The sequence below is a fragment of the Mandrillus leucophaeus genome, unplaced genomic scaffold, assembly GCF_000951045.1.
Source record: "Mandrillus leucophaeus isolate KB7577 unplaced genomic scaffold, Mleu.le_1.0 Scaffold224, whole genome shotgun sequence".
Taxonomy (NCBI): domain Eukaryota; kingdom Metazoa; phylum Chordata; class Mammalia; order Primates; family Cercopithecidae; genus Mandrillus; species Mandrillus leucophaeus.
Window position 1 is genome coordinate 4,190,920 of NW_012102299.1, and position 22,739 is coordinate 4,213,658.

The window sequence follows — 22,739 nt, forward strand, 5'->3', positions numbered from 1 at the left end:
AGACCCAAGATGCTTCATTCAGTTTTAGTTCAAAGGAATACATCAATTGATATGCCAGCTCAAGACAGTCAGGCAGGAGGAAATTCACTTCTACTCGTGAAAGGTTCAGCCTTTTTGTTCTATTGAGGTCTTCAACTGATTGAATGTGCCCCATTCATGTTAGAGGGCAACATGCTTTATTCAGTTCAATTATTCAAATGGTAAAAGCACCCTCATGGACACACCCAAAATAATGGTTGATCAAATATCTGGGCACCCCAGTGTGCTAATCAAGTTGACATAAAATGAACCATCACACCTAGAGAATCAGCATGTGGTTTGACGTATTATACATATGCAGAAATTTAATACACATACTAAAGTTTAAGAAGCACTGCACTATAATAACTGTTCTCAAACATTTTGGTCTCTTGACCTCCTTAAACTCTTGAAAATATTCAGGATTCCAAAGTGCTTCTGTTATTGTGGGTTACATCTATTGCTATTTCCTATATTAGAAATGAAAACTGGGGACTTTTCAAAGTATTTATTTATTTATTTATTTATTTATTGAATAAACCCATTATATGTTAACATAAATCACATTTTTATAAACAATAACTTTTTTTCTTTGAGGTCAAGTCTCATTCTGTTGCCCAGGCTGGAGTGCAGTGGTGCGATCTCAGCTTACTGCAACCTCTGCCTCCCGGATTCAAGCAATTCTCCTGCCTCAGCCTCCTGAACGACTAGAATTACAGGCGCACACTGTGACCGGCTAATTTTTTGTATTTTTAGTAGAGACAGGGTTTCACCATGTTGGTCAAGCTGATTTTTAACTCCTGACCTCATGTGATCCACCTGCCTTGGCCTCCCAGAATGCTGTGATTACAGGCATGAGCCACTGTGCCTGGCCAAAAAATAATTTTATATATATATATGTGTGTGTGTGTGTGTGTGTGTGTGTGTATGTATATATTTTGTTTTTTTTTTTTTGAGGCGCAGTATCCCTCTGTCGCCCAGGCTGGAGTGCAGTGGCCGGATCTCAGCTCACTGCAAGCTCCGCCTCCCGGGTTTACGCCATTCTCCTGCCTCAGCCTCCCGAGTAGCTGGGACTACAGGCACCCGCCACCTCGCCTGGCTAGTTTTATGTATTTTTTTAGTAATATAATTATATTTTTATAAAATAAAAAATTGTGAGAAGAGTGACGTTGTTATACATCTTTGCAAATCTCTTTTATGTCTAGCTTAATAGAAAGCAGCTGGATGCTCATATAGGCTTCTGAATTTAATTTGCTGCAATATTGCAAATCATGTCGACTCTGGAAAACTTTGTTCTAATCTCATAAGAAAATAAAAGTGAAACAACATTCTAATATTATTACAAAAATGTTTTAGTTTTTAATACTCCCTAAAAGTGTTTCAGGATCCTCTAAGGGTGCCTTGATCTCTTTGAGACTGCTGTTCTAGACTAAAGTTGAGAATCTATATAATTCATTCTAAAAAATTCAACCTCAAATCTCACGAGCAAATTTGTCACAATTCTACTAAAATTTGAAGCAATTAAAGCACTTTGTGGAGGAGTCAGTCCTTTCTACCATCAGCAAATTACATAGTACTGCTAGTAATTTCAAAGACCAGTGCTTAGAATGCCAGTTCAAAAGTTTGCTGTACCCTCAGTGTAGACCAATAAATCTCAACCTCAGCACTGTTGACATATTGGGTCAGAATATGTGTATATTTGTTCCTATATAACTTATTAAACAACATAATATGTGGCTGCATTTATTAAAAGTACCTTTCCTTGTGTTTCAGTCATACCAGGAGAGGCAATATGACCATGGTGAAGCTGTGAAACCTAGTTTCTAATCTCAGATCTGTAACTTTCTAGCAATGTGGCATTTCTGTCCTGAGTTTTCACTTTTTTCTTTTGCAAAATGGGAATCAGCTATTGTAAAGGCCATGGAGATGCCTGTGCAAATGTAGACTCTTGTTAATAATCAGGCTATTATTCTGCCAAGTCAGAGGATCAACATGAGAATAGACATGAAATGAGAATGCAAAGGCATATTCAAATGAAGCACACAATCAATATTATCTCACAGGGCCTTGGGGTTTAATAGAAGATGGAACTAATGACAGAGTTTGAGCTGCGTGGTAAGTGAGTCTTAAATCCAGAGGGAGAAATTCCTGCTGAATTTAATAAATGTAATAGTCAATTCATCTCATTGTAAATTACTACTATTCATTTCTTTATACTGGAGCAAGAGCCAATATATTCGGGGAACTCTATAGGAACTGGCAGTATCAATGAAGCCTTTATAAATACCTATATCTTATATCTTATTGTTTTCACAACTAATTCAGAGGCAATTTAAATATTTCTGCTATTTCCAAGATGCTTAATTTGAAGTTGGGCTCCAGAAAGCTATTTAGCAGATGTAGGATAAAGAAAGAGGAAAAAAAATAGGTTCCATTTAGAAGTATCTTAGGATTTTCCAGAATTTATAATTTTTAGTTTCAATTATCCAACCAAACAGCTTGTGTGTGCATGAGCGGATAGAGGAAAAAGCAGTCAAGAAAAACAGAGATGTTACCAGGACAAAAATGCGGGCTTGAGGAGATTGCACTAATGTAGCACAGGACCAAGTTGAATGCCAGTGATTATCTTGAGAAAGTGATTATGAATCAAGAGTGTCTGAAGGGAATACTTTTACAGGCCCAGATGAAATAGTTGAGGTATAAACAACAAAGAAACCCACCCAATAGTCACCCAGCTAGGCAATAACAAAGCCAAGATTCAAGTCTCAATTCTCTGAAACAAATCATGGGATTTTTTTTTTCCTTCAAAACATCATCTTCAAATCAAAGTAGGAAAATAGATCATTAAACAGAAATAGATCATTAAAATAGATCATTAAATAGATCATATGTAGAACCAGTGGCCAAAAGCTTAGATATGCAGCAGCAATGTATGAAAAGTATTCTGCATTTCTAATCCCAAAGCAAGGTTTTCTTAGGTTAACATATTACCTGTTTTTAAATATGTAGATGGAATATTATATTCTCCCTGAGCTTGAGATGGCATGGCAAACACACAGTTTACAAAATTGTGTAAATTTTGCTGGGTACAGTGGCTCGCGGCTGTAATCCCAGCACTCTGAGAAGCTGAGATAGGAGGATTGCTTGAGCCCAGGAGTTTGAGACAAACCTGGGCAACACAGTGAGACTCCACCCCTACAATTTTTTTTTTTTTTTAATTAGCTAGATGGCATGTCATGTGCCTATAGACCCAGCTACTCGGGAAGCTGAGGTAGGAGGAATGCTTGAGCCTAGGAACTCAGGGCTGTAGTGAGATGTGACTGCACCACTGCACTCCAGCCTGGGTGACAGGGCAAGACCCTATATCAAAAAATATAAACAAACAAAAGTCAGTAAAATTCAGGGATTGTGGCTTCAAAACAGTTCCAGAATGATTAAGTTTTGCAGATTAGGATTTTTTTAAAAACTTAAGTTGTGCAAGTTTGCTGTCAGGCATTTATAATCAAATTCAATTTTTAGGATGTTTTATATTTAATTAAAAAGTTTTTAGGTCAGCTGTGAAAAATAAGTTAATATTTCTCCCACTTCACAAACTAAAAAATTAAAATGCAGGTTATAGAGCAACACAAGAGCAGAGTCTTTGGTCTTCAATCTTTTCCTTGGCTCACTGAACGGGATAATGGGACAAAAAGCAATGTTATTGCTAAGCCTCACCTTTGATCCAGCGTGCCCAGCACGCCCTTGCTCTGTGCAATGAAGCATATTCATTCAGAAATAGCATGGAAATTCAGAGGAGAACTGGTAGTTTCACAGTGTGTGTGTGTTTTTGTTTTGTTGTTGTTATTGTTGTCTTTTGGGACAGAGTCTCTCTCTGTTGCCCAGGCTGTAGTGCGCTGGCGCAATCTCAGCTCACTGCAACCTCCGCCTTCCAGGTTCAAGCGATTCTCTTGCCTCAGCCTCCCGAGTAGCTGGGATTACAGGCACCTGCCACCACGTCCAGCTAATTTTTTTGTATTTTCAGTAGAGACGGGGTTTCACCATGTTGGCCAGGCTGGTTTCGAACTCCTGACCTCAAGTGCTCTGCCTGCCTCGGCCTCCCAAAGTGCTAGGATTACAGGCATGAGCCAATGCACCAGGCCCACAGTGTGCTTTTGAAGAGCAACAGGCTTACAGCTTTCAAATATGCTCTCACTTTGGAATTAAAGCAGGTCACTTAGTCATCACTGTCTCAAAACTTCTGTCCCCTTCAACCCTGGATCCCCACTGCACTACAATTCTTGAATTCCCTACATCAGTGAACCCATACCCACTGTTTTCCCCAAGGCTGAACCTAGGCACCACCTTATATTCCACATCCAGTATACCATCAAGCTGTTGCTTCTTAGTACTTACCCTCTTGAGTCCACCTCTCTTCCTTCTCCATTGCAACTTAATTCAAGTCACCATTCTTCTATGTGGCCTCCCTGCCTCCAGTCTTCTCCCATTCCAATGTTACACACATTGTAGCCACACTACTTCTACAGCAGAAATAGACTGTAGCTATTTCACCGCTTTAAAACCTTTCAGTTGTTTCTGGCTGATTGCCACCCACCCACTCTAATCTCCTTCACTCCTTCTCCAGGACAAATACGGTTTAGAAGACTTTATTGTGGTTTGGGAGACTTTCACAATTTGGTCCTGTATCTCACCACCCTCATTTCTCCTCACTCCATTTTGTACTCTCTGTTTTGTCCAGTATGAACAACCTACAGTCCCATGAAGGCACCTTGCCGCGGTTCCCACCCTGTTTTCTGGCTTATATTAATGTAATATGTTTTACTTGCAACATCCTTTCGCCCCATTCCCCACTTCATTCCTTCTCCTTGCACCCATCGCCTAAATAATTCCTACTGATGCTACTGGCCTCAACTAACCTACTAATTTTTCCAGGAAGCCTCTCTGAGCCTTCTAAACTGGATTAGTGTTCATGTGCCGGGTGGTTTGACAGCTGCTATTTACTCCTAGTTAACACAAATGGCATTGTTTTAAAATTGCATATTCATTGTGTGTTACCTCCATTATACTGTCAGCGATTTAACTATGAAGACTGTGCCTTTTACTTATTTTTGTAACTCCACAGTAGTTTGCACACAGATTACACATCATTGGCTCTCAATAAATATTAGTGGAAATAATAAATGATCTAATTAGTGAATAAAAGATTGATATTATAAAGGTTCCTATAAAATAAAATTGTACTTTCTGTGAGGCTTAGCATATCAACACCTCCCTAGCTCTTGCCTAACACACATCAATACTACACTACAGGGGAGTTTCATTAAGTTGTGTGAACTTAGCAAGTGTTGATTTTTGCTACTTTTCATTGGGAGTGGAGCAGAACCCTACAGCTGGAGCCATCGTAAGCAAAGCGACTTTAAAAAATTCTTGGCTTTTGTCCCACCTTTGCCAATACTCAGGCTTTATCTTGGCTATGTCTTAAGATTCTACCAACTAATGGAATTCCCAGCCTTGGTGTTTTGGCACTGGCTAAATAACCACATTTTTATTAAATGAAACATGAGTCAGCATCTTCCCAGAATCTATAAGTTAGTTCCTGGTAATGGTTTAGGAATGTGCTTCTCAAACTTTAGCATGCATAACAATTCTGGAGACTTCTGGAGATATCCTTATTCCCACTCTCGAAGATACTTGGCATCCTGGGCCACATAGCTAGACCTCCATCTCTACAAAAAAATAACATAATTAGGCCGGGCATGGTGGTTCACGCCTGTAATCCCAGCACTTTGGGAGGCTGAGGCGGGTGGGTCACCCGAGGTCAGGAGTTCAAGACCAGCCTGACCAACATGGAGAAACCCCATCTCGACTAAAAATACAAAAATCAGCTGGGCGTGATGGTGCACACCTGTAATCCCAGCTATTCTGGAGGCTGAGACAGGAGAATCGCTTGAGCCTGGGAGGTGGAGGTTGCAGTAAGCCAAGACTAGGCCATTGCATTCCACCCTGGACAACAAAAGTGAAACTCCGTCTCCAAAATAGAATAATAAAATAATTAGTTGAGTGTGGTGGTGTGCACCTGGTAGTCCTTGCTACTTGGGAGGCTGAGGCAGGAGGATCTCTTGAGCCCAGGAGGTTGAGGTTACAGTGAGGTATGATGACACCACTGTACTCCAGCACTCCAGCCTGAGTGACAGAGCAAGACCCTGCCAAAAAAAAAAAAGAAAAAAAAAAAAAAGCTTGGATCAAGTCTCAAGAATTTGCATTTCTAACAAGTTCCTAGATCAAGCCAATGCTAGCAGTTCAAAGATCATACTAGTTTAGACAACAATCAGCAGTTATTTATTGAGAGCTTGCCTTGTGAGAGACAAAACAGGTAGGAGAGATCTTGCTAAAAGAGCAACCAATCAATTCCACAAACACTTACAGTGCCTACTGTGCCACCAAGGGCAGGTTCACCACCAGGACTCAGAGACATATAAGGAGCCATCTCTGCTGTCCAGGAGCTCTTGATGTAGTGACAGAAACTGACAACTCAGATTGTAGTGATAGGGATTGTAGCTGTTAAGTAGCTTGTCTCCTTTAAAACACAGACTAGGCCTAGTGCAGTGGCTCATGCCTATAATCCCAGCACTTTGGGAAGCTGAGGAGGGGACATCACTTCAGGCCAAGAGTTCGAGACCAGCCTGGCCAACATGGCAAAACTTTGTCTCTACTAAAGATACAAAAATTAGCCTGGCGTGTACCTAAGACTACACCTGTAGTCTTAGGTACTCGGGAGGCTGAGGCACAAGAATCACCTGAACTCAAGAGGTGGAGGCTGCAGTGAGCCAAGATCATGCCATGGTACTCCAGCCTGGGCAACAGAGCAAGACTCTGTCTCAAAAAAGGAAAAACAACAAAGCATAGACTAATACATGTATACATGTAATGGATGAAAATAAGAGAGGGGATTTCAGGCTGACTACAAGAGCCTTTGAATTTCGACTTAAGAAATTTGTACTTATTTTTGTGTTCCAGGGAAAATAAGACTTTTGAAAAGGGGAATGATATTGACAGTTTCTGAAAACACTGAAAACAATTTCTGATAGCAATTTGCATGGTTATATGAAGACCGACAGTGGGAACAAGGAGACTGGTGAAGAGGTGACTGTTACCATTGCAGCAAGAAGTAATGAGAGTATAAGCTAGAGAATGGCAGTAAAGTTGCAATTTTAATGCAAATACATATCCCCTTTCAAGCCTAGCAAAAGAACTCCTGGAGTGTTCTTACTCCCTAGGTGATATTTGAGGCCTCTGAAGGCCAGATCAATCCATTTGTTGGCTCTTTCTTCATGTTGAAATGAGGGCAGGCATCAAGTCTGTTTTGTTTACTAATGTTTTCCCAGGACATAATAAAATTCCTGGCACATAGTGGGTGTTAAATAAATGTATATTTATTGATTGCCACACCAGGAAAGGCCATAGGTGTTATCTAATCTTATTCCTTCATTATTTGTTCATAAGCAGAGAAACTGAGGCCAAAAACAGGAGGAACTGACTAAAACCATACATCAAGTTGCCACTAACACTAGGACTGGAACCCACATGTCCTGACTGCCAGTCCAGTGCTTTTTAACATCACACCAAGCTGGGTTGTCAGGCTTCTATTTTTGTGTTCAGCGTAATGGGCTACTTCTGCGTGACCTCATTGCTTTCTGTTTATCTGCCACATGCTGTGGTCTGGCAGATAGCAACTCATTTAAGTCTTCTTCCAGCCACGGCATCCTTGACTAAGACAATCAAGTGTGTTTTCCTCTAGTCTGTATCCCATTTCTAGTGGTTGGTTTGTCTCTACTCTGTATTCCACTACAAGTGGATCACAGCTTAATTCCACAAGCCTTTCAAATGAAGAAACTAAAACAGTTTAACAAGCAGTAACTGCTGGGAGATAATCCTCCAATCACATCTTCAGCTGAAAAATGGATCACATGGAAAATATACCAGCACCTCTTGGCCAGACCTCTCTACTGAAATGTTCCTGAATATGTCCCCAATAACGTCCCTCCGTAAACACATTGTCTTGGCCTCAGAATGTGTGCTCCGGAAAAAATAAAGAGGAAGAGAGCAGTAGTACTAGAACCTCTAAAGGGAAATTAGACAGGCTCCTACCATTTGCACTGCTCCGTCTGTGTAATGCCTTGGTTGTATACATACTTCATAGTAATATAGAGCTTCTTGTGCCGGAGACAAGACAGAGCGCTGAGTTTTAATTCCAAAGTCATGATGTTGGTCACTTTGGCATTATACCTCCGTGCTCTTTCTTGTCTCCGGGCAAGAATATATTACTGTGACCTCAAAGCCACTTCAACTCTCTGAGTTAATTTCTTCAAATGTAAAAGAAGACATTAATACCTTACTGATTCAGTGACAGCATTTAGAGAGTAAATGTATGTGAAAGGACTCAGGATTTCTGACATAGCCGTGTGTGTAAACACATACTAAGAATAATAAATGTTCACCTGAGTCATTCCTGTGTATAACTATAGCCACATTGTAGAGTAGGAATGTGAAAGATACTTCTCAGTAATATATCCAAGGTGATTTCCAGCCATCATGTCTATCTTTATATTTCTTTCAGATACAATAACTTTTATTTATTGAGCACTTACCATATGCTAGGCACTTTAAGTGTAACACATGAATGTTAATACTTAACAGTTATGAAATGTAGAGATGATCTCCATTCCACGGATGAAGAAAACAGTTTCAAGAGATAAATGACCAGAGGGGTGCGGTGGCTCACGCCTGTAATCCCAGCACTGTGGGAGGCCGAGGCGGGCGATCACGAGGTCAGGAGATTGAGACCATCCTGGTTAACACGGTGAAACGCCGTCTCTACTAAAAATACAAAAAATTAGCCGGGCGTGGTGGTGGGCGCCTGTAGTCCCAGCTACTGGGAAGGCTGAGACAGGACAATGGCGTGAACCTGGGAGGCGGAGCTTGCAGTGAGCAGAGATGGCGCCGCTGCACTCCAGTCTGAGTGATAGAGGGAGACTCTGTCTCAAAAACAAAAAAGATAAATGACCTTGCTCAAATGCAAAAGCTTAGAAATGGTAGTGCAGAAATTCAATCACAGTGTATCTAATTATAAAGTCTAATATCTTTCTTATATCACATGCGTGTCAGCTTAAAACCTTACATTTTATTTCAGGTCAGAAAAATGTGGGCGTTTTAATTTTTCCAAGGAGAGAACAAATTTACTGCATTATCTGGGAGACATAAAGAAATAACACACTAAAATATTTAAATATTTTCAATTATCATAATATCAGGGATAGTGTTGGTATGGCTTTCTGAGACAATAAAATGTATAATATGGAACAAAACAAAGGCATAATGATGTGTCATTCTAATTACATAGCTTAAATGTTCTTGAGAACCAAGATATTTGACATGTTAAAGAAAGAAGATAAAGATGTTATAAGGGAATCACTAAAAATCCTATAGTTCTGAATTTTATTTATTTATTTTTATGTACTTTTTTATTTTTACTTTTTATTTTTTTTTTTTGAGACAGAGTCTCACTCTGTCACCTAGGCTGGTGTGCAGTGATGCCATCTCAGCTCACTGCAACCTCTGCCTCCAGGATTCAAGCAATTCTCCGGCCTCAGCCTCCCAAGCAGCTGGGATTACAGGCGTCCCCCACCATGGCCGGCTAATTTTTGTTTTTTTGTAGAGGCGAGGTTTCACCATGTTGGCCAGGCTGGTCTTGAACACTGACCTCAGATGACCTCCCAAAGTGCTGGGATTACAGGCGTGAGCCACTGCGCCCAACCTATAGCTCTGAATTTTATTTTGGAAGTATAAATATGAACTCATGAGGTGTTTTACCTTAAAATAAATAAATGTAAATGTGTATATAATAGATATATTTTTCCTTGTATTGTTTTTGTCAAGATCTGGTATCAGGATAATTCTATCCTCAAGGAATTTTTCTGTTTCAACTATGTTAACTAAGTTATTGTAGAGTTATACATTCTCTTTTCATTATTTTATTCTTTATAAAATCTGTAGTGATATCATCTCTCTCACCACTAATACTGGTAATTTTGTTCATCTTTTTTTTCTCTCTGATCAGTCAGGCTAGATGTTTATAAATTTTATTAATCATCTAAAATAAATAGCTTTTCTTTCATTAACTTTCATTACAGTTGTAAGTGCTTTTTATTTTGTTAATTTCTGTTCTCTTTATTATTTTATCTTTTCTGCTCAATTTGGGTTGAAAGTACTGTACTTAATTTTAGTTTCTAAGGGTTAAAGTGGAAGTCATTGATTTAAGACTTTTAGAATGTAGGTTTAGTGCTATAAAATTCCCTTTAAAGATTGCTTATGTGGCATCCTATTAATTTTGAGTACGTATTTATTTAAGTTAGTTCAAAATACTTTCTAATTTACTTTCTGAAATTTCCTTTGACTCATAGCCTATTCAGAAGTGTATCATTTAGTTTCCAAATATGAGGGACTTTTTCAGATGTCCGTCACTGATTAATATCTAATTTAAGTCCATTGTGGTTACATAACATACACTGTATAATTAAATCCTTTAAAATTTGTTGAGACTTGCTTTATGGCACAGAATATGGTATATCTTGGTAAATTTTCTATGTACACTTACAAAGAATGTACATTCTCTCCTCATTAAGTACACGGTTACATAAATGTCAGTTGGTTGAATTTGGTTATTAGTATTGTTCAAGTCTGTTGCATAGTCGCTGATTCTCTGTCTACTTGTTTGATCAGTTATTGAGAGGGTTATTAAAATTTCCAGCTAATTGTGAGTTTATCTATTTCTACTTGCATTTATATCAGTTTTTTTAGTTTTTCTTTTTTTTTTATTTTGACACTCTGTTGTTAGGTGCATACATTAGTAGCATTGTTAGGTCCTCTTGATTAATTGAACCCTTTATCATTATGAAATGAGCTTCATTACCCCTCATACTTTCCCTTTGAAAAGTATACTACTGTGTAACCATAGCTAGAGGGAAATTTTTCTTTATGGAAGGATTTGTACTATTATATTAAGGTGTAAGTTAATTAAAATCCTCTAATCTTGCACCCTCTAACAAATTAAAGTACCCTGGCATTGATCATTAACGACTGTCAATATCACAAAAAGAGTCACAATGACACATTCTATGTCTGCCGATAGAGGAAAACAATATTTATTAGAATCAGGAAATAATTACTAGTTACCAAATATTTATTCATTTATTTTGAGATACAGTCTCTCTCTGTCACCTAGGGTACAGTAGTGAGATCTCGGCTCACTACAGCCTCAAACTCCCAAGCTCAAGCAATCCTCCCACCTCCGCCTCCCAAATAGCTGGGACTACAGATGTGCATCACCATACCCAGCTAGTTTTATTTTTCACAGATGAGAGGTTTTACTACATTGCCCAGGCTGGTCTCAAACTCCTGGACTCAGGTGATCCTCCAACTCCAGCCTCCTAAAGTGCTGGGATTACCATGCCTGGCCAATTTTTTAAAGCTGACCAACAGCACAAGTGTGGAAAAAAAAAATCCAAATATAAGGAAAATTCAGTATTTGATTTAGCGTGATTGATCAAAGCTTTTTCATTCTTGAGTTTAAAAGAGTTTCTTTCAATTTTATAACTCACTATCCCATATGCCATAGACAGGAGCAACTCAAATGCTTTTGAAATTGTCTGACATGATGTATTGGGTTACCTAATTGTATGATCAAGTAATAACTATATTATATGAATTGAATCATTGATACAAAATGTAGGAACACTTTTTTTCTTCAGACCATTTCTCTGTGTCAAAAGCAATTTTGCATGCTGTTTTATCTGAAAGTTCCAGACTTGTCAGGGCAAGGTAAAAGGAGATATGTTCAGACATGATCCCATATGTTAGGATATATAAGATATAAATTTTCACTCACAGATGTACTCACTATTATAGCATTACTTCACATTTGACCCCATCAAACACAGATATTACAGTACATTCTATTTTGCATAGTTTCTAACCAAACTTTGAAATAAAGATTATGTTTATACTTGCATACCCCGCAATACCAATTATATTTCTATAAGGAGAGATCTTCTTATGCATTAGGAACTAATAAGAACTTAAATGTCAGTTGTTACAGCTGATAGAAAAAGTTCCTACACATTATCTTCTGAATTAATGCATTTTAAACCATGTTTTTTTCTTTCTACTAGCCTATATTTTGTGTGCTGAGTCATACAGGACCCATTTTTATCACACTATGAGGTCACATCGCTGGATAAGTGGACACAGTGGCCATAGGCGTATTCCTGAAAATCACTCCTGCACAGGAGAAATTAGCAGTAACCTACTTACAAAAAAAAAAAAAAAAAACTTTTAATTTGAAAATAGCCTCCAACTTACTGAGAGTTGTTTTGAAATAAACACAGTAAAAGAAAAACTGTAGAGACCCTTATCCAGATTTACCCACAGCTAATATTTTAATCCACTTGCCTTATTATTGCGCATGTTTCTTTTCCTCCAGTTACTTACTAGCTTATTCATTTATTATCATGTAGATTCATAAATTTATATTTATTCAATGATTTATAATTCATTACTGTATTTAATTTTTTGGTCATCAAATTATCTCATACATGGCCATTGGGAGCCCCTTCAAGCTGGCTCCCGAGTCTCTGTATATGTTCCTATATTTTTTAGCACTTTATGTTCTTGATTAAAAAGTTATTCAGCAGGCTTACTTTATATCTGCCCCAACCCTGGTACCATCCATAAGTCCAAAAAACCCTGATTCCTTTAGGCAGAGATGGTTTCTGTGTGCTGGATCTGCATGCTCATTGCCACTGGTGTATAGCACTCAAATACTTTCGTCTCCACTAAATGCAACCTACATAAACATGTTGCAGTAAACTCAAACTAAATGTGTTCCCAACTCGTTTTCCCTATGGCCACTCCAAGGGCACATTTCATTAACAGAAGAATAACAAAAAAGAAGTTTAAAGGATAAGAATAGTTTGTAAACTTTATAACAACATAAGACCACATGGTTGCAAAAGGGATCCTCCCAGGCCTTAGGAAGAGTCTGTAGAAATTTGCCTCCATCAGCTCCACGATAAATCTGCACTGATCTGCTGAAAAGTTGATGCCATTCTACAGACCCTTTGTCGTATTGAGGGAGAGGTATCAATGACGATAACCCTTGCAAATCAACTAAATAGGTTCATCAACTAGGATTTTCTTATGAAAGTTTTTGATTCCACGCTTGTTGGTTTATTTAAGCTCTTGATCAGGTTCTTAGCATCCATTATCGTGACTTTTCCCAATGGGCCACTATTTATTCTAACTTCTTATTGACTACTGTGTATTCAAAATTAATAAAATAAGATAAATGATTTGCAATTATTGCTTATCAAATCAACTATTAAAAAATTGTTTTTCTGGTGTTTCTGGTGACAAGAGCACACACTTTGGGATTAACAGGCCTTTGAATAATTATTAAATGACTACAACTAATTGGTCTGAAGCCTAGTGTGCCTAAGATATCCATCTATTTGCCCTCTACAGCCTTCAAAGTGATAAGATTTGCTATTGTTATAGAACTGAAAGAGAATTCATTCTACTTTAACAGAAAGGCATTGCCCATTGGGATGAAGTAATCCCTGGTTCAATTAAGAATGAGTCAGGCTTATCTTTGCTTTCCTGGAATTCTGTGCATGTTGTAAACATTCACACACTGCTAAGCATGATGGTAAATTTCTATCATGCTCTATGTATTATAATTGAGGTATCTTATATATAAAATATGTCTATTTAATAATTTGGGTACTTTGAAACCATTTATAGAATTTTTTTCCTTTGGAAAATTACAAAGTAAGTTAGAAATATACTACTCAGAAACTAACATTTAGAACATTAATATATGAATGTATTGGTAAGTTAGAAACTAAATACTTATACATACTTTTATGAGTATATGCTAGAAGGTAGACAACATAATTAACTTAATTCTTCTAATTTGACAATCAGTAACATGCAGATCAAGAAGAGAACTAGAGTTTGACTGGGTAATCTAAGAGTTCAGACATTTTCCGCATGCAGACTTATCTGTGGAGCTGTTTCATTTTTCAAAAATCTTCTGATAGTTAATGACATTTATAAAAATTAACAGTGTCAGTTAGATAGTCTATTTCCCAAGGAAGATTTAATTAAAAAGACAAAACCAGTGCTGTCAGTTTGAATATCAGTCTGTATCCAGAAATTTTCTTTCAAAGAAAGTCCTGGGCACAGTCCTTTGCCTATAATCCTAGCACTTTAAGAGTCCAAAGCGGGTGGATCACCTGAGGTCAAGAGTTTGAGACCAGCCTGACCAACACGGCAAACCCTGTCTCTACGAAAAATACAAAAATGAGCAGGGCATGGTGGTGTGCACTACTTGAGAGGCTGAGGCAGGAGAATCTCTTGAACCCACGAGGCAGAGGTTGCAGTGAGCTGAGATCGTGCCACTGCACTGTAGCCTGGGTGACAGAGTGAGACTCCATCAAAAAAAGAAGAAGAAAGAAAGAGAGAAAAGAAGTAGGGGAAGGGAAAGGAAGGGAGAGAGAGAGAGAAAAGGAAGGAAGGAAGGAGATGAAGGAAGGAAGGAAGGAAGGAAAAGAGAAGAGAAGAGAAAAGAAAAGAAAAAAGAGAAAGAAAGAAGAAAAAGAAATGCATAAATCACATGAACTTGCTATCCTTTGAATTTCCAGGCAAAGTCAAAATTTGAAATGATTATACAGTCATCCAAATTAATTATTTTACAAAGTTAATGCTTCTAATTTTAAAATAAAGTATAAAATTTGTATTAAAAATGCTCAAAGTACTTTTTTATCTGTCAAAAGTTTCTGAGGGAAGTGTCCAGGAACTCAACACCTACATGTTTTGGAATTTATACAAGACTGAAAATCAATTTGAACTCTGGCAGTGACTTGCACAGGTGCCTGAATTTGAGTCTTCTAGGCTCTCCTTACATCTTCATTAAGAGTTAGTAGTTGAAGCAGCTCACTCTACTACAAAGTACTTTGGCCTATGCATTGAAGATCATAAAATCAAGCCCTATTTCTGCCAGCAATTGTCTCTGTGATTTTGAGACTCCTCCAGGAGTCTCAGAGACACCATATATTAAATGAGGGAAACCAACTGTATTACTATTATGCAACATATGACCCGCAGAATGATGCCAGTTTTGAAAATTTTTGTTACTAATATGAGATTAAATGAGTACAGAAAGTGAGAGCAAATGTTTAAAAACCTTTCACAGCATTCTGACAGAGTAATTTTATTTCTGCTGAATTTAATAAAACATGGAGCTTAATTTTTAGTATCTTTTAATCTAATAACTCATTTTTTTTTTCAAAAGCATTGATGTCTCACAGATTGGGGAAAAATACAACCAAAATCTAGTTATTTCCACAGAAACACAGGATGAAATTTATCCTCAGAGCGCCTTTTTTTGTTGTTCTACTATACCATTTTATGATTTTAAGAAACTTCATTAGAAAACGAGCAGTTGTACAACTCTCCGTTTCCTCTAAGCTAGACAATTAATAACAGCACAGGAAAACACAGTTGTGGCCAAAGGTCTTACCATTTGCCAACCAATTTTGATTATGAAAGGCTGTCTGGGCTAGTCATGTAGTAGCTAATTTGAACTTGTCCAGACAAAATCAGAAAGGAATTATAAGGCTGGCTTTGAAGTGAAGCAATAAACAGAACACACGCTGTTTCCAGTTATTTGAGGAGAAAACTTTTTCTAATTCTAGTGCAGGACAAAATGCCAAATTTCCGAAGGAATCTACTCATTAATGTTTAATGCAGAAATAGTGGAAAGATATTCTTGACTAAATATAATAGACCAAGATGCTCACATGCTTTAGCATTCAAGAAATGAAAAATAAATGTTAGATATTTATACATTTTTGGTACTTGCTCTGAAACCCATAGAAAATAATCATTCCTAGGAATATTGTGTAGATTTCTAGTTGGCCTAGATATTATTTAACAGAAGAATCACACAGGTTAGACATATGTTGAATGAGAGAATAATCAGACACATCAAAAATGCCTCATTTCTAACAATCTGCTTTCCAATATTATCTTGTTTTCTGGTTCTAAAAGAGATAACACGTAATCCTCATTTTTACTAGACATAAGCCGATGATTGACCTTTGAGCCATTAGAAAACCAGCATTGCTTTAAACAAAAAAATTTTATTCTTTTATTTTTTAATGTTTTAGACTTTGAAGCCCAAGATTAGAATACCTAAAAATGGCCCACATTTGTTAGTAATGATGATGTTACTCACCATTGCTCACAGGCTGGTTCCATGCTCTTTTTCATAGTGGGAATGGATTTCGGCTAATCAAGTTATACTTCTTCACCTCTTTCCTTTGTTATCAACAGTTTGGACTAATTCAGATGTGGAATAAAAATGAAACAAAACCACCTAAGCAAAAAAAGAGGATTTATCTCAAATTTAGATTTGTGGAACAAGGTGATTGATATCACTGGACAAAAATTCTGGATCTAGGTATAGAAGGTGCTGGAATGTGTTTCTTTTTCTACTATTGTGATTAGTATTGCTACATTTTAAGTGATGACATTGTATTTGGAAAATCATGAAAGGAACCTATATCACAATACCCACATGCTGAAATTAAGAAAGCAATAATGACAATATTTTTTGGTTTATATAAAATTATCTTTTAAAAATGATTAATCATATACTTACATTGGAATGAACTATAAGATATTTCAATAAATTTTCAAACTGGCCAAGGTCTGTGGACCTGCCGCATCAGAATTCTTTGGTGAAATGTTAGAAAGTATAGACCATTTCTCTCTGCAATTTCCCTTCCCTCATTTTCAGAATTCCCGTTGGTAGAATCGAGAAGTGGGGTCTAGAAATTTGTATTTTTTAAAAGCCACACAAATTATCCTGAGGTCACTAATTTGTGAAACTTCAAACCTGAAGATTAAATTATCTGTGTTACCCACTCATCCATGGATGTTCAGTGTAACTGGTTCTTTACTATCTGCCTGAACTCTCCCACGTGTGGAGAATGCTTTTGTAGCTAGCACTGGGCCTTTAGAGTATAGTTTCTCAGCAAATGTGTGATAAATTATTGAATATCTACTGAGGAAGAAAAGAGGAAGGAGAGAAAGAAGGGAGGGAGGGCAGAAGGAAGAGAGGAAAGAAAGAAGGAAGGAAGTAAAAAATGGTTGGTGGAATGGAATTAAAAACTATCTCAAACTATCAATCAAGACTATATCATCTTTGGTCTGTTCTCTATATGTTAGAACATTCTTTTTGTTGTTCTTCTCCATAATTTTCACACATTCTTTTTATTTATTTATTTATTTTAGTTTTTGTAGGTACACAGTAGATGTATATATATTTATGGGGTACCTGAGATGTTTTGTTATAGGTAAGAAATGTGAAATAAGCACAGCATGGAGAATGGGGTAGCCACCCCCTCAAGCATTTATCCTTTGAGTTAAAAACAATCCAATTACGCTCTTAAAAGTATACAATTAAGTGATTATAGTGACTATAGTCACCCTGTAGTGCTATCAAATACTAGGTCTTATTCAGTTTTTCTATCTTATTTATTCATCAACCATTCCCACCTCCCCCCGACCCCCATTACCCTTCCCAACCTCTGATAATCATCCTTCCACTCTCTATGTCCATGAGTTCAATTGTTTTGATTTTTAGCTCCTACAAATAAGTGAGAACATGAAGTGTTTGCCTTTCTGTGCCTGGCTTATTTCACTTAGCATAAATACAATGCAGCAATCCCACCACTGGGTACATATATTCTCAAAAGAAAGGAAATCAGTATCAGTATATCAAAGAGATATCTGCACTCTTATGTTTGTTGCAGCACGGTTTATAATAGTCAAGATTTGGAAGCAACCTATGTGTCCATCAACAAATGACTGGATGAAGAAAATGTGTTATATATACACAGTGGAGTGCTATTTAGCCATAAAAAAGAATGAGATCCAGTCATATGAAACAACATGGATGGAACCGGAGATCACATATTCTTTTTATACTATGCAATAAATAAATTTTTAAATCGTGGAATTTTTTATGTATAGTTTTGTATCCATTTTCTCATTAAAACATTATAAAGAAATATTATGCACCTATTACAGAAGAAAATGGAGGCTGCTCAGCGATCAGAATATATTGCCCAAGATTACAGATAATCAGAGAGCAGCAGAGCTAAGACCAGAATACTAATGTTCTCTCTACAAATAATTAGAACTAATGTATGTGTAACATTTACTATACGCCAGGCACACTTCTAAGATTTTTATTGGTATTAACTCCATAAAACATTACTTTATCTCCATAAGATAAAGGCACTATTATTATTTTTCCCTTTATGCATGAGAAAACCAAGGCACAATGAGGTTAATTGAGTCATCAGATGTCACTGAGCTAGTAAGTGACTAAGTTTGCATTATTAACTTCTAAGCATGGTATTCTGCTTTCCAAAATACATATGCTGCCTCAGCTGTATATACAAAAACATTTTTAAAATGACAGCCGTTGAAACTATAAATGTAAAATCATTTATAGTTTAATGATATAAATATAAAATCAAAAATTATAATCTTATCTTAATAACATTTGTTAATATCTTTTTCTTACTGCCGTCAACTCTCTTAAGATGATATTACTATTCTCCATCACCTGATATTCTGGCCAAGAACAATTAACACACAATGATCCTTTTTACAAGTATATTACCATATGGGGTAATTGAACATTTAGTCCTAGTTAATAAAGACATCGCTGCTACTTTGCGTTCCAGAAACTACGAGTATAATTGTTCACAATAGTCACTTATGATCCTTTGTATTTCTGAGGTATCAGTTGTAACATCTCTTTCATTTTCAGTTTCATTTATTCAAGGCTTCTCTCTTCTTTCTTGGTTAGTCTAGCTAAAGGTTTGGTAATTTTGTTTATTTCAAAAGAAACCAACTCAGTTTTGTTGATCTTTAAATTGTCTTTGAAGATGCCAATAAAGGACTTTTCCTGCATCTTTGTTTGTTGCATTCAAATTACACAATATACAGAGTAAAGTATACAACAAATAAAACCCCCAGCATCAAAAAAACAAACAAAACCCAATACCAGCATCACGTATTTCCTCTAAATTCACATTGCAAAAGCAAATTACGTGGATGATGGAGTAGGGAATAAACAATGAGATATTTTCTTCTTCCTAAAGAAAGTCACAACAGTTATCAGTATTTATTCTCCTACGAAGTTCATTGTTCTTATTTCCATTATTCAAAGGGGAAGTTCTGTTCAGGAGGACACCCAAAATTGTACTATTATGTGGCAGCATCAGCAGCATCCTCAGAACTGGGAGAAAAAACCAAGCAACTTGTTCTTTGTATAACGTTGTTGCTCCATTTCCCCATTACCAGGCCTCCTGCACGTGCCTCATCCAGTGAGGTTCTGAGGTTAGTGCTGTCACAGGTGAGCAGGACCCGGGCACTTCTAAGTAGGAAGGCATGACAGCATGAGAGAAGTTTCAGATGAACTAGAATTTGCCCAGAAGAAACTAAAGCTCCGTTATAATAGCTTCATCTTGCTCAATTGTTATTTTTCAGTGCTGCTTCAACTCTTAAACTCCAAAAGGCTAAGGAGTAGAAAAATGACTCGCATCTCTAGGATTTGAGATTCCAATCTTTCATTCACTCGGCAGATGGATAATGAAACCTGCTAGCTGTGGGGCTTTTCGCCTTCCCTGTCTTTGGGAGTTGGCCCGATGGCTTTAGTGGCAATAAGCTGGGAGCTATAGCATAAACATTTGCTTAACCTTATTTAACATTTTCCTTTTTTAAACTGTAGATTCAGGTCTGACTATGCAATTGCACAATTCTATGTTTTTCTTCTGCAATTCAAACCCTTAATCTGGGGTGGTATAGGTAAGAAATAGAAATTACAAAAAAGCAAATTATTCTATTTTCATTAGAAATTTAATTTTAGTCCTGTTTCTATCGCAGAACTATTTTCACAAACCCTGAAACTATTTTACAAAAAGCTATTTCTAGTCTTTCATTTTCCCAATTGGTAGAACTTCCATGAAATTTTACCCAGTTTTTATCATACAGCTATGGCTAATGATTTGACAGTACTACTTTTAGTTAAACTTCATACAAAAGGGCAAGAAGAGGAAAAGTATAAGAAAACAGACCCCTTTTCTGCTTAAATTCACAAATGGCAGATTCACAGTGGGCTGGAACAGAGAAAGAGCGGGGCTCTTCAGAAACTCCCAAGTTTTTTTAAGATGAACTCTCCCTGTTTCTCCCAAGCTGGTCTCAAAGTCCTGGGCTCAAGAGACCCTCCGGCCACAGCATCTCAAGTAGATGGGATTACAGAGCATGTGCCACTGTGCCCCACTCAGATCTTTTGATTAAACTATCAATAAAGGCTGAGAGCATTCAGACTTATAAATTCCTTGAATGAGACCCCTCATTCTCTGTGATTTTCTCATTTCAAGGCAGCATGATGTTATCTCTGAAGTTGTTTCTGAAGATAAAGAGGTGGCAGACGGCCAGGGCCAGAACATGATTCACAAAAGGCTAAGTGAATGTGTGTAACCTGTAAGGCAGCAACTCTCTATCTCTGGTGGGCATCAGAAATATCTACATACTTTTCTAAACATACAAGGGCTTGGACCTCACTCCCTGCCTCCAAAGGTGGAGCTCTGGGCAGTTAAGTCTTGCCAAAGTTTATTCGACCATTCTGATATGTGACACAGAAAACTCACTATTGGTGCAATGTTTCTGCCAGGCAAATTCACAATCATTATTTTGCATAACTGGGGATGATTTATCAATGGTGCATTTTACAAGATCACCACTGTAAGAGTTCCTTCCTTTGTCTATCCTGGCTCTTGATTACCCAGCAACAGGCAGCCAGAAGATGTCAATTCCCTTCATAACCAAAGTTAGAATTTTAAATGAACTTTTACTTTTCACACTCTGTGTCTTTTATGTGGTAGAGTTCAATTTTACTTCTTATTTCTAGCTAGTTTCACTGAAAATTCTTCTGGTTTAAGTGTGCTGCTAATCTCTTGGCTTAAAGATAAAGAGATTCGTACATTCTTAAAAAAAAAAAAAAAAAATGTGGAAAACATTCATCTTAGCAACTTCTAATAAAAATAAATCCTGATTTTAACTTACCACTGATTTTTACTAAACTTTTAAGCTTTATCTTATGCTACGGATCACAATTTCTTGCCCCCGTTACCAATACCCAGATTGTTTCAAATCCCCAAAAGGGAAGTCCAAAACATCATGCTGCAGAATTCCTATGCCTTAGCTTCTGCAGTGTTTCTCTGCAAAGGGGCAGGATGATCCCAACGTTCCTGTCTTCACTCTCAGAGCTGTACAAATTGTGCTTTTCAGTGTATTATTGGACAAGATCTGGTGCCAACTAGCAAATGCTCTGGTCCCTTCTGAGGACTCTCCAGAATTGTGAATGAGATGTCCTTAGTCATCCATTCATTTACCGTATGAATGTTGCTCTGGTGTTTCCACAACACATCAGATTCATAGATGAATTTCTGAGCATCATTTCCAATTTAATCTGAATTTCCCGTGGTAATATATATCAAGTAATACATATGAGCTCATAATCTGCCATGATTTGGATGATATCTTCACTCTTCACAAACTGGGAACACCAAAGACTCCAAGAAATCTACCCTCACACAGCAGATGGACCTTTGGCGCACCTTTCATCTTTGGCTCTAGGGGATTCCTTTTGATCAGAATCTTGTCTTTGTTCAGTCCACTTCCTCTTCCATCCGGGCCTTCCTAGCACAGGTGAGTTCTGCTGGTGATCACAGTTACTGGCCTTCAGTTTCTCTTGATGGTGCCTTAGCACCTTAACAGTCTCTATCCACTCCTTCTGAAGACTTTCCCTTGTATCCACTTCTACCCATTTGGAATTCTGGGTGGCAAGTTCTGCCATGATGACCTGGTGATGGGCAGGAATGAGTCCTTTCTTCTTGTATGCATCGCCAACAAGAGAGATTATGCCTTTGACAACTCTTTATCTTCCTATTCCATTCATGTAGTCCTTGGCCAGCTCCAACAACCTGAGGTGCATGTTGGTGAGAGAATTAAAGGAACCACAAGCAAAGAGAACCACTTCTGTCTTCTCCGAATTTTCCATGGCAAGAACTTAAAGTTGTTGCTCTAAATGGAAAACTGTGACACCTCCCTTCCTGCTTTTACAAAGAAAATTCTTTGAATCTGAAGTGTCTTGCAAGGGAGGCTATTGAAACCATTTCAACTAGTGCGGCAACAGTCTTCTCTAAGGTGGGCTAGGAAAATGGTTTTATATCCAAATTGTAATTAACACCCTCACTGCCCGCTAGCCTGAGTGTTCCTGGAGACTAAGTTGTTTTTCTAATCTCTGTTTCCTTTATTTCTGCTCTAATTTTTACTTCTTTCTTCTTGTCAATTTTAGATTTATATTTTCCCTATTTTTCTAGTTTCTTGAGTATAAAGTAAGGTTGTTCCTTTCTTTCTTTTTTCTTTCTACCTTTCTTTTTCGTGACATAGACATTTATCACTGTAAATTTCCCTCACAGGGAATGAAGTTTTTTGCTGCATTCCATAAGTTTTGATGTGTT

At 37.4% G+C, this 22,739-nt stretch overlaps 1 pseudogene; it reads right to left on the reverse strand.

The window, feature by feature from the left end:
* Positions 1 to 22,276, reverse strand: part of LOC105540669 — a 63,007-nt pseudogene extending 40,731 nt beyond the window's left edge.
* Between the last annotated feature and the right edge of the window lie 463 nt (positions 22,277 to 22,739).